Genomic DNA, 14,399 nt, shown 5'->3' with positions numbered 1-14,399 from the left:
GTCCCTAGTACCCAAACCTAAAGGAAAAATGTTATTAAAACAAAGTGGGTATTTAGGAACAAGCTGGACAAAAAAGGAAAAGTCACAAGGAACAAGGCAAGGCTAATATGCAAGGGATATACACAAGAGGAAGGTGTTGACTATGGGAAAAATTTTCCCTTGTAGCAAGACTAGAAGGAGTTAGAACACTACATGCACATTCTTCTTATAAAGGATTTAAGGTATCAAATCGATGTCAAATTTGCATTTTTGAATGAGATTCTTGAAGAAGAAGCATACATAAAATATCTTGAAGGATTTTTATATCCCAAAAAGAAGAATATGGTGTATAAATTACATAAAGCTTTATATGGTTTGAAACAAGCCCCTAGATCATGATATGAAAGGTTTCATAATTATTTGGTGAAGGCTGGTTTTGAAAGAAAAAATGATAACACCAATTTGTCTTTGAAGAATAGTAAGAACAATAAGGTATTGTTATCTGAAATTTTTGTACATGATATCATATTTGGAGGAAAGGAAACATTACCTAAATCATTTTCTGATAAAATGAAGAAGAAATTTGAAATGTCAATATTTGGTGAGATCAAATTCTTTGTTGGTTTATAAGTATATCAAATGAAGAAAGGCATCTTCACTACTCAGTACAAATATATCATAGAGATACTGAAAAAAATTTGGGATGGAAGATTCAAAACTAGTGTGTACACCTATGGTTAGTGGACACAAACTATCTAAGAATGATGATTTTGGTGATGTGAACCAAACACAATAAAGATAAATGATTTTTAAAATGGAATATGTTATTCATAGCAGACCACATATTGCATTAGTAGTTGGGATATTTGCTAGATTTTCAGCAATTCTTAAGGAGAATCACATGATGGTAGTGAAAACAATATTGCGATATCTGAAAGGAACATAAGACTATGGATTGTATTACAAGAAGAATGATATATTTGAATTGAAGGTATTCACTGACTATGATTGGGTAGGAAATGTTGGTGACAGGAAGAACACAAGTGGTGTTGCACTCTTTCTAGGAAAGAGATTGGTTTCATGGACAAGAAAGAAGCATAACTACATTTTCCAATCAATAGCTAAACATGAGCATGTGGCAGTAACAGTAAATTGTTCAAATATCATATGGATCAAACAATTGTTGAAAGGTATGAAAGAATAAATTATTGATCTAGTGGTTATTTATTGTGATTACACAAATGCTATTAACATATCAAAGAACACTATTATGCACACAAAGATGAAACATATTTCTATCAAGTATCATTACTTAAGAGAGCTAGTTCAAGACAAAGAAGTGAAATTGGAATATGTGAATACTAAAGATCAAATAGTTGACATATTCACTAAAGCTTTACGTAAGGATGCTCATGAACATCTTAGAGGTAAACTGGGGGTGATTCCCCTAGAAAAAGCTACTTAAGAAAAGTGAAGCATTGCATCAAATGTGTTGATCAGACTATTTTACACATATATACATACAATTCTACTTTAGGAGTTGCATAAGGTAGTAGTCACAAAGAAGGACAAATAACATATCAGTCATATGAAGATGACAAATGATGAATTTAGAATTGACATAAAAGTATTTACATGATCAAGATGCATGATAAAGAGATAACATATTTGGCATTAATGTTGTAAAAGAGGGAGAGATTGCACAAAATATAATGAGGGAGAATATCTAAGAAGCAAAGAGAGAGAATATGAATCCATTGGGGGAGAATATCCCAAAGGGAGCAAGTGAAAGCTGGTAGAGATATGCTAAGTAAGTGGGGGTGATTACTTAGAGGGAGTTCATAAGATCAAAGATATGAATTAGAATGGAATTGAGGATATTAATAAAGATTTGATGCATTGAGACTATTACTCAAGACTGTACAAATTTTGGATTGCATGGTAACTTGAAGTATTCCTGAAAATCTTAAGAGGTGTTTCCATCAATGCCAAAGAGGGTAATTATTAGAAACTACAATTGGAACAATTCTTATGTTGTCATTGATGTCAAACCTATTGGTGAGGTAGTTTGTTATATGATCTAAGTATCATATCTATTTGATTAATGAAGAGGATTTGAGAAGCTTCTCACAACAAAAGCACCTAGAGGAAAGGTTGATTATGAAGAGAAAACTACAAATGGACACTTGATTAGCTAGAATTTGACAAGATGTATTGATTATTTTAATCATGTTGCAAGAAGAGAAGACAATATTGTTAATGACTTGAAAATATGAACATAGATAGATCAAATGTATAGGCCTGACCAAGTAATCGAGTAGAAGACTACATAATTTTTATGAACATGTCAAGTGATGCTGGGTAAAAGCACAAATCTCTGTCACCATTTGTGATACAAAAACCTGTTTTGGTCAAATCTCATTTCTCTATCAAAACTCAATCTTTTTCAAAAACTAAAAATACCCTTTTATAGATCTTAGATTCAATATCATTATTATATAAATTTTTGAGTGTTTTGATTAGTTATAATATGTTATAATCTCAAAATATTATAAGTCGATATTTCAACATTTCAGAAGATGCTCCCTCAAAAAAGGAAAAAAAATAGTAAATCATATCAAAAAAAAAAAAAATTAGATTTATCACTAGAGGAGAGAATCCTCATCACAAATATGTAATTTTTTTTCAAGAAGGTATATATTTGATAGGGAAGTTTTGACGGGAGGAAAAAACTATTGGATTTTGACAAGGTCGAACTTGAGTACTTATAACAAAGAAAATATGCATCAAAAATAATTATTTCTTTTTTTTCTCACTAGCTATACATGTCATCTATAAAATATTTTCAAATTAGAACAAAAAAGATGATTTGCACATACTTGTTTGATGGGAACTACATTCTATATTTTTTATAGTTAAAAAAGGGACTTCAAAATAAAATAAAATGAATAAATTCTTAGTCAAAAAAATTATAAAAATTATAGGCATAAAATTCATACAATTCTACACATTTCATCAGTTTACATCATCTTCATATTTTAAACACAAATACCCTTTTTTTTGTCATTAATGTTGAACTGCCACATTCTGATATCACGTTTCTTTATAAAAGGTGACACAGGTTTGTGCTTTTACCCTGCTAGTGTCAACCGAGTCATAGTATGTGCCAAGTAAATTTAGTGTTGACTAAGAATCAATATCAACTGAATGACAATATATGTGCCAAGAAATAAGTTTAACAGGGACCGAGTATTTCTATGATGATTGAGTGTTAGAACACAATATTGGCCAAGGAACACCATTTAAATTGTTTATGAGGAATCATAAATTCTAACCAAGTTGATTTCTTGAGATATGAAAAGTGTGTTGAAGATAAGGATCAATTAGTTCGATCATTTTGTTTTAGGAAAGGATTAGGTAATGCCCTAAGAGATGGATTTCAAGAGAAGTTTCTAGTAAAGAAGAGATAAATAGAATGATGATTATATACATTGAATCTGATGGATTGAATCATAAACCCTAAGATCTACGGTGTTGATTAAGTGGAAAAATATTAGAATTACCTATTTAAGGAGGTATAGAGGAATTTTTTTGTGTATGCATGTGTGTGAATGCAGAGAGACTTTGTGCATGAAGTTTGAGAGAGTTGGAGCTATTACTGATGTTGTTGGCTAGTGAATCTAAGCACAAGGCTTAATTGAGTTGAGAAGAAGTGTAGGGTGATTTCTTGAAGAGTTGCCAAGAAAATAAAAGATTGAGATGACAATGGGAGCCAAGCAATGAGTTAGTACATGAGAGTTGAACATAGATCTATACATGAAAAGTAAGTTGTACTTAATAGATCAAACTTGTTGTTACTTTGTAACAATTGTGAACATTATTTAAAATCCTTTAGTCAAGGTTGACCTAATAGTCATAAGGACCTAACAGTCTATGTAAATCCTTTAACTAGGTGACATTCTAATGGAATGTTCTAAAGTCCTCTAACAAGGCCACTCATAATAGGGTGATTACATCTTATAACAAGGTCACATTTAATAGTGTGTATTGTAACCTTTAACAGGGTTAGCTCCTAACAGGGCTCACTTTAGAAGAGTGAAAATTTGTGACATGTTGTTGGTGTTTTTTCCCAAATTAGGTTTCCATGTTAAATCCTAGTGTCAAACTTGTGTGGATGTTATTATGATGTTTTACTGATTAATGTTTATATTCTACAAGTTTGTTATTTTAAAATAGTGGAGAGCTAGCTAATGTTATTGAAAGTTCATAATAGAGGTCGAGCTATGAAAAGTTAAGATCTAAAATTGTTTAAGTGTTTGTTTGTCCAATTGGTACATTTGGACCTTGAATAAATGATTTACCCCTCCTCTCAATTATTCTAAATATTCTAACAGTTTCTTCAATCTTGAAAATCGTCTTACTCTTTTCATCTTAGTAATGCTTTCCAAATTATCAAAGTTGACATGACATAGCTGCTTATGTTATAACCAAATGTCTTCATATTATGCAAACAAGCATATATCATCAGATAGGTCTAGGTAGAAAAAGTTACCTATTATTTGTTCTTGACTTCTAATAAGTTCTCTAAAGCCATTGTAGATCTTGGCTTTCTTGTTTGAAACTCAACTCTGTAACCTAAACTGTTCAACTGTGCAGCACTCAACAAATTGTAATTTACTGCTTCAACCTAATAAGCATTATTACATATGATCTTGTCAATCAATTGTATTAATCCTTTACCTTTCACAAGACATGGTGCATCATTACCAAATTTAACACAACTTTCCTTATAATGTTCTAAAGTTTCAAGCTTACCTTTATTGTCAGTCATGTGATGTGTGAAATCAATATCAATTATCCATCTATCACCTTTACTCACATGTGGAAATAAGTGCAATTTTCTCATCTTTCTCAAAATCATATTTCATTGCAACATAAAAAAATACTTCATCATGATATTCGATTCACTATTAGTTTCTTCTTCAACAATGTAAAAATATTTCTTACCTTTTCCCTTGTAGTCTTTGTATGGTTTGTTGTTTCTTCCATCTATTCTTCCTTGATACTTCTTGTCTTTCTTTTAGTCCTTGTCATCCTTGTCAGGACATCTTGCAACAATATAACCAACTTTATTGCATGAAAAAAAAATATATAAAAAGTTTACCTTTGAATTTTACATTGCCTCTTGGTAGCCTTCTTTCCATTAATGCTTCAAGATCCTTAAGATCATCATCATATGATTCACTATCACTATCCTCATACTTTCCTTTCTTCTTCTTAGACTTATGTAGAACCAATTGTGACTTGACAAAAGATTCAATAGTAGGGTCTATAAAATTATCAAAACTTGACAATTCAAAAGCAGTAAGCTTCCCAATAAACTATCCAAGGTCACATCAGTACCAAGAGTACATCTTGACTCTTGTATTACAAAAACTCTAATAGCATAAATAGGAAGTGGGTTTCTAAGTACCTTGTTGATCATAGTTTCATCACTTATTCTTTCTTTAGCTCCTCTAATTGCATTCACCTCTTCTTTGATTTAGCCACAATATTGTGCAATATTCTCACCTTCTTTCATATTCATATCATCAAACTTTCCTCTCAAGCTTTCTAACTTAGCTCATAGTACATTCTTGTCTACACCATGGATCTTTGCCAATTTGTCCCACATTTTCTTTGTAGTCGTGCATTCCTTTATATCATCAAACTCTTAGTAACTTAGGACACATGCAATATCCAAATTTTCATGATTGCATTCTTGTCTCTCATGTATCTATTGGGCTATCATAGGTGCGAGTACTGCTATGTAATGATGCTCCAAGTAGTATACTACTAAATCTCCAATTCCAACAATGTACAAATTCATCAAAATTTGTCATGCCAGGAAGTTCCCCTTGTTCAACTTGGGCACCTCCTTCCTAAACATCTTGATCTTTAGATTTAAGTCCCTTAAAAAATTCCTTAGAAGCACCACAGGCTCTAATACCAATTGTTAGAATGATTTTAGAATAATTGAGAAGGGGGTGGGAAGGGGGAAGGGGGAATCAGTAATACAAACTTGCAATTCACTATCCCAATATTAACCTACTTGGAGAATGTAAAATATAAAGCAATAAAATACATCAAATACCATTCACACAAGTATAACAGCAAGATTTAACATGGAACCCAATTTGGAAGAAATCAATAGTAACACCCTACCAACTTTTCACTCTTTTGAAGTGAGCTCGCTTAAGAACCAACCCTATTAAAGATTACAATACACACTATTAGGTGTGACCCTGTTAAGGGATTTAATCACACTATTGGGAGTGACCTAGTTAAAAGGTCTTAAGAACATCCCATTAGAATGTCACCTTGATTAAAGGATTTACAAATGACTGTTAGGTCAACCTTGATTAAAGGATTTTAATTGATACAATGGTTATAAAGTAACACTAGGTTGATCTAACAAATACAACTCAATTTGCAAATACAAATCACAATGTAGCTCATCTTCCAATCCACTAATTGGCCTCCATTAATATCTCCATTGCTGATTCGCTTGATAACCCTTTAAGAAATCTCACTTCACCTCTACTCAACTCTTCATAGTTGTCTGCTCAAATTAGCCAATCAAAAAAATCAACAACTAATCCAACCACTCTAGGTTACCCTTATGCCTCCTTAAATAGGTAGCTTTCATCTTTTTCCACTTAAATGTCACTATTGATCTTAGGGTTAGGTCAGATTCATGAAAGCCTTCCATCATTTCATTTCATCCTTCTCCTTCTAGATACTTCTCAAACCTCAAACACAATTTATCATGCATTAAATGGTCTAACTCATTAATACTTATCCTTCACATGCTTTAACAAATTTGAAAATTTAATAGTGTGAGCTAGGAGTCCGAGTTCCTTCTCAAACTATCAAATGCTATCACTTGACCAATATTGTGTTCCTCAGCCCCAATCATCACTAGACAACTTAGCCAATATCAACTGTCTTTCTCAACATTTTCTATCTTCAGTTGGTCTCAATTTTTTGATACTCTATCTTTACTGATGCTCAATTGACACTATATTTTCTTGGCTAATATCGTTACTCAGTCAACACTAGCATAGCTCAGCTTTAACTATAAGTCCCTTAATCTTCTACTCTGTTGCTTAGTTTAGCCTATGCATTTGGTCTTCCATTGATAGTCTCTACTAGGCTTTAATTCAAATATCTTCTTCACTTAGTATAATTATTAAACGACATGCTATCTTGTAAATGTGCCAACTAGAATCAAGTGCCCATTGTAGTTCCACATAACTCAACCTTTCCACTAGGTCTTTGTGTTATCTCTTCTTTTCAAATCCTCTTCATCAGTCAAATAATATGGCACTCTACTTTGGTAGCAACTACCTCACTAGTAAGGTTTAACATCAATGACAACATAACAATTATTCCAATTGTAGTTTCCAACAATTTTAACATGGAACAAATTAAAATAATATTATAATTGGAAAATTGGACATGGACACATAATTTATATTCAATGAGAAAAATGTATCACTAATTGGGAGTTTGAAGAAAAATAAATCTCTTGCTAAAAACTAAAAGTGATTTTACTCAATTTCTCTCTCACGGGTGACACTAAGGAGGGATTTTGATATGCTTAGAGTAAATCTGAATTTTTCAAAGAATGTTGTATCTCACCATGCAATGTGGAAGTGAACACTTTAACTTCTCTTATATTATATAGGAATTTTGTAGGTTCTACAATTAGAAGATCTATTGATGGCATTAGGCGAATGTTTGTCAAGTGAATGAGGGGAATCGGTGAAGTTGCTCCCTCAAAGTATATAGAAGGATTTTTATCAACCTTTACAATGTTGCACATTTTGTTCAAATTAATGTAATAAAAGGGGGAATAGTGGAATACATTACATTACATAGTTTCATTAGATTAGATAAAATAAATAATGTTAGTTCGTGCAATTAGTTTTTAGTTTCTCATGTAGGATGTTATTTACGAGAAAATAAGGCTTCGTAAAGCCATGACACATTGTATTGAAATTAGTGTAAAGAATCAATATATTCTATTAATTTTTTTACCTCTTTTATATGTATGCATGCATGCATGAATGTTAATAAGTGCAATGAAAAAAAATATTATAAAAACTTAAAAGTATAAAAAAATTAATCAAATTGTATTTACCATAATTAGAGAAAACCTTAAATCAAGATTATTTTTTAGGACTTTGATGCAAAGGAAGGACTTAATTGGGCTTGTCAAATCAAATGGCATGAGTTTCTTCTATTACACCATGAAATTGATTGTTGAGATTCACCTTGAGATATTTTAACCCGATGTACTTAGTCATTTCAATGATATTGGACTAGTCCTATGATGTGGAACAATTATCAATGAACATCTTCCACATGAGGACTTTAAATTGTACATCACTACTCAGGTTTATCTTATTAAGACTTGGAATGACAACTTGAAGGAACAAGGTGAAATAGACTCATATTGATCCAACCACAACCAATGATGTGAGTAACCCTTGCACCATGTATTAAAGTGATCTTATGAATCCTTGGTGATGATACATAATAAGGAACACACAAATTTACTAGTTACTAATTATCATATGCAACCCCCCTTTAGAATAATCATTACATTTTGATATATGGTCTCCTTGTTTTATTCCTTACTACATTCAAAATTGTGCTTGTTATTGTTCTAGGGTTTGATACATCCATATATCAGACTAGTTAGTCCATTAAAGGATGTGAAAACCTTATTGTGAGAGCCCACAAGTCAAGGACATCTTGTAATATAGAATTTCAAACCTCAAGACAAAAAAAAAAAAAAAAAAGAATTTTTTACTATAAAAAATTGAAGATTTGACACTTTTTGTGTTGTTGGAAACCCTAGGCAGGGTTTAGGATAATTTTCAAATTGAGAGAAAAATAAAGTAGATTAATGTGGGAACCTTTTCAATCTAGTCTTAGGTCATGAAATGGACCATACGATTTGTACCACATGAAAGAATAGGGTTGTTGCTAGTACAAAAACTTAATTTTTTCTCTTAAACAATTTAATTTTTTCATTCAAACACCCACCACCCCTTAGGGTTGTGATTGCAAGAAATATTTATGCTACTCAAGTGAGTTCCCACTACCAACTAACCAAAACTTCCCCTTAACAATATTGTCAAAAGTTATCATTACAATTGAAAAGTTTCCATAACAACATTAACAACTTTTTGGTTGACTTTTATATCTTTTAACCAATTGGCCTATAACTTTCCAAAATGGATCGATCACCACAATCATAAATGGCCTTAAAGGGCCTTATTAGACTTGAAAAAGTCCTTTGAAAACTAGAAACCAAAAAGGCACACTACTACTTGTGATGAGACTCCTAATGCCTTGTCTTAGACTTGCTTAGTAAAGGATTTAGATGCAACTCTATGTCATAACATTGTGGATTTTGATAATGATTTTCAATAGAATACAATTGCATAAATATTGAACATGAAATGATGAAGATGAAGGTGTTTTACTATCAATCTTAATATATTATATTACCTTCTTAATATCTATCTAGATGTCTACAAAATAGCTAATTTCCTATTGCTAACCATATCATATTTTCTTAATAAATCTAAAAAATTATATTTGATATTATATGGTATGATAAGTGGGAGATTATGGGGATTCAATTGTGTAGTTCTTGGGTCAAACTTATTGACCTATGTTTCATAAGTAGTCATTCACAATAATCTATCTCTAATGAAATGAATGGTGTACCCTTAGCATTCATTGTATCTTGATGGTACTCATAGAGATGATCCATCTCAATCGTTACATCTAGGTGATGTTCATAGAAGGCAAGCATTGTGCGGCCTCCATCCCAATGCTATTCCTACTCAAACATGAGTAACCATACAATCTCTTCCAAAATTAAACCTACTCAACTTACTACTCCATTTAGCACTTTTAACTATTCAACTATCTTCCTACAATCACAACTCACGTCTTTCTTTACCCAAACAACTCACTCTTGGCTTTGAACTCCTGACTTGACCACCCTTAAACATCACACACTAACACATGAATTAAGCTTGGAAAAATAAGTCAACTTTGACTATTTAACACTTATAGTATAAGAATCAAGCCTTAGGGTCCATTTGGTTTGTGGAATTAAAAAAACCCAAATTTCTACAAACCTTGGTTTAGCCAAATCAAGGTTTTGCAAATCTTCATTCCAATTTTTGGGATTTTACTTAAACTGTTTATTCCACTCAGAAGATGTGTGTGAAGACAAATTTTTATGCATAAGCTTGGAGTTGAAGGCAAATTTCAAAAAGTAGTCCAATCTATTGTTTTTACACTCCATAAAAAACATAACTAGGTTTTGATTTTCAATTCCTACTTGCTAGTAGGAAGTTGAAAAACCTGGTTTTGAGGCAAAATTGGAAGTCAGATATTCTAATTCCATTTTGCTAATTTTGCAAAAAAAAAAAAAAAATTTCAAAATCGGGTTATGTAAAAGCCAATTCTCATCATCTTTCTGCAACCAAATAGACCCTTGTAGTGTGATGTTTAAGCCATTGTGACTTTAACTACTTTCTAATACAAGTTAGTCAAACCAGCATAGCTAAGTAGGAAGATTATGTTAGATTCCACTTTAAAGAAGAATAGAGTAAATAAAATATATTAAACATAGAAAAAAAAATGTCTATCTCACATGCTCACGTTGAGAAACACATTATGTTAAACAAGTTGACCTTATGAGTTGGATTTTTATAAGTCAACTCTTGCTTGTTTTTTAACTCTTTCTATTAGCGATCTTGTGTATCTTGGTGTGCAGTAATGGAGATCAACATGAAGTTATGGGTTTTGCCAATGCTTGTAATTATAATTATGAGCATGAATGTGTTGATGTGAGTTTTGATTTATCTAATAGTGGGAAATATGGGCATGCATGCGCTTATGGATTCAACTGCTGTGAAGGGAAGTGTGTTGATCTCAACAATGACAAATCTCACTATGGAAGCTGCTCCAACCATTGTCATCATAACAAGTGCGAGTTTGGTATTTGTGGATATGCACACGCCTAATAGATGGTCCACTCCATTCATTATAAGCACAAAATTTTTAAAACTATAATCTCTAGTAATTTGAGCTCAATCTTATTAAAGGTTGGATCTCCAATCTAACTATGCATTTCATTAGTAGAGAGGAATTGTTGAAGAATAATGGTTGAGTAAGTTGAAAACCATCTTTTCATTGCATTCAATGCAGTTGCAAGTTGTGTATAACTTCAATTGTGAAGAAATAAATAGATTGAATTTAATGTCTAAAGTAATATATAATCTTGGATTCAAATTGAGTGGTGACGACTTAACATCACAAACTAGGGGAGAGGACCTAGTACTTGAACAGGTTCCAATGGTTGTGATAGAAATTGTTTACTTTATACCTACACTTTTTGACTTAATTTCCAATTTTTTTGACAACATTGCACCAATACTTGTGACTTTAAAGTTATTAGTACAATGATGATTACCAAACAATGAATGAAAATGTACCCTTTGATCTAAAAAGTAACCAATGATGTGATGCCACATCAACTGTTCAACTATGGGTACCCTTTATGCACGACCATTGGTCTCACTTTTTTTTTGAGCTTTTTTGGACAACTTGGCAAAAAGTATGCTGATGTGGCATCATAACGAGTGACATGGACTTGAAACCTTAGTTATAAGTAGATGACTCGCCAAGTGAGCTGCTGTAAAAAATTAGGAGCAATTTGAAATTTTTACGTAAGGTTTTGATAAGTGTGAAGTTAGGGTGTTCAAGTACCGGGTCCTCTCCCCTAAGTTTGGTTTCTAAATTAAAAGTGTTAAATAGTCAAAATTGACTTTTTTTTTCCAAACTTAATTTTTTCCTTAGTGTGTGGTGTTTAAGAGTGGCCAACAATAAAAATATTTTGCAACCAGCTGTATAGACTGTGGTAGATCAAAATACTAAATAAAGTGATTGAATACTTATATAAAGTGTATGGAGATTAGGAAATAAATCCTACTTATTATATTAAATGGGGAAATCTCAATACTAGAAAATGGAGACTAGTGGGAATGAATGTTTGGATCAGTCAAACTGAATAATCAACATTAGAGCAGTTTTTGAACATAAAATATCAATCATGTGGGGTGTTGCAATTTTATCATGAGTTCATAGTGTCATATACATTGACAATTTATATGTTGGAAAATATGGTAGGGAACTAATCGATTTTCCTTTCACCATAAATTCTCTGCCAGGATTGAACATCTGCTAACAATAAGCCAAAAAGGAGAGTTTACTACATATTATACCATGACAGTTCGAAAGCCTGCCACTTGAGAAGTTGACACTCAAATTGTGGATATGTAAGCAATTTATGTTAGAACTATACATTAATAATTTTAAAATAGATTAAAAATATTAATTTAATTGTGCACAAGCATGTACCAATCTTTTTTATTTTACATGATTTTATTAGTCAATGAGTTAGACTCAAAATTAAGAATCTTAAGATAGATTAAAATTATTAATTTAATTATGCATAAGCATGTACCAATCTTTTTAAATTTTATCTAGTATTTAAAATGTCAACCAATTCTATATAAAGAGATAGAATGTAATAGATTATTTATCCTTTATCATCTATCATTAGATCAATTGATCCTTGATTGGGAGATGGAGGGTATTTGATGATTAAAAAGACTCATCTTATTTTAGAACAATTTATGTTTTTTATTCTATTTTCTTTAAAATAATTTAAATCTTTTGCTATTTGTAATTTCTTAATTTAAAGGAGGATGGACAAAACCCATGATAAATCTGATACACCTTGTGAAAGGTGGATGGACAAAATATGCTAAAACTAAAAAATACTCAAATTGTTGCGGCACTAATATATTTCATTAACTTTCCTATATCAATTACATCGCTCAAATCAATTACTTTTTCCCATATCAATAACATTACATGATGCCTCTATTTATAGAGGTCTTAGATTATTTTTGACATCTAAATTAACCAACATAGAACAAATAAACTTTTCTAGAACAATCTACAAATAAATAACTTTTAGAACTTTACCTTACCCTATTTGTCAATCAAAAAATTTCTAGAATCCTCTATTATGATTTTACATTTCATTTGAGGAGGAAATCACACGTTCCAACAAATAGGAAGAATTTTGCTTGATAGTGAAGAGGATTTAATTAATGAAAGTGAAAACAGTGGATGAATATTTAATCAATAAGAGAAAACATAAATAAATTAGACAATAATGAGTGGAGTATTGTGTTGGTAATATAAGTTGAATATTACAATGATACAAAAGAAGCATATTTATAGATTTCATTTACATATCCTAATGGAGAGATGAAAAGAGACACAATTGGAGGGAAAGAATAAATGATTGTTTGCCTTCACTCTAACAATCCCAACCTGGAGATCAACCGATGATCTAGTTGATCAGCTAATATCCTACTTCAATGATTGCTTCACTTCCTCTATTTTTGGTGTTAACCATGGTAAGAGCATACTAAGAGAAGTCTCTTGATCTCGTCTTCTCATATCTTCATTCAAAATAGGGGAAGCAACATCATCAAAAACCAGTTTACTTTTGGCTGAAATTGAATTACTGATCACTATCACAGCACCATCCCACTTGCAAGGTAGTGAACACAATAAGAGAACAACTTTGTTCTCATCATCTTATATTCATGCCTATTGAATTCACTTAGCTGACAAGAGTTTTGAACTCATTTAGGTGGTTGGAAATAATCCCACCTTCCTTCATCTTGAATTTATATAACTTCTTCATGATGAATACTTTTTTTGCAACTGATGCCCTTGCATTCATGGCTTCAAGCTTGTCCCATACTGCGTTTGTGGAATTTTCATTTATCACATGGAAGAGGACATTACTTGACAACTCAAGTATAACATATACTTTTGCCTTCTTGTCTTTTTTTTTTCAATATTCATCTTTCATAGACTTGGTTTCTTTGTCTTTCCTTCTAATGCAAGAGCAAGATGTTATTTGATCAATAACAACTCCATCTACACCTTCCAAAGGCTGAAATAGAAAGTCTATTAGTAGAAGCAATTGTCATTAGGATGTAAGGTGGGGAAATAATTTTCCAATTTTATATGGGAGTTTCTCATCTTCATGAAATTGTAAAAAGAATGATTGTCTAGAGATTTAAAGTCTTTTTAATAGCAATGGATTCATTATTGGTTAAACTTAACATCTATAATTTTATGAACATGTCACATTAGAAGCATATACTTTTGAGGCCATTCATGTTGAATTTCTTTATGAAAATTTGAAGGTTTGAGTGCTACGCATGATGGGTAAGGTCTAAGAACAACTTTACTAG

Source organism: Cupressus sempervirens, chromosome 3 (genome assembly GCF_028749045.1).
Source record: "Cupressus sempervirens isolate cs-2001-9-10 chromosome 3, ASM2874904v1, whole genome shotgun sequence".
Taxonomy (NCBI): Eukaryota; Viridiplantae; Streptophyta; class Pinopsida; order Cupressales; family Cupressaceae; genus Cupressus; species Cupressus sempervirens.
The sequence above is the reverse complement of the archived record's forward strand: the minus strand, read 5'-3'. Positions refer to the sequence as shown.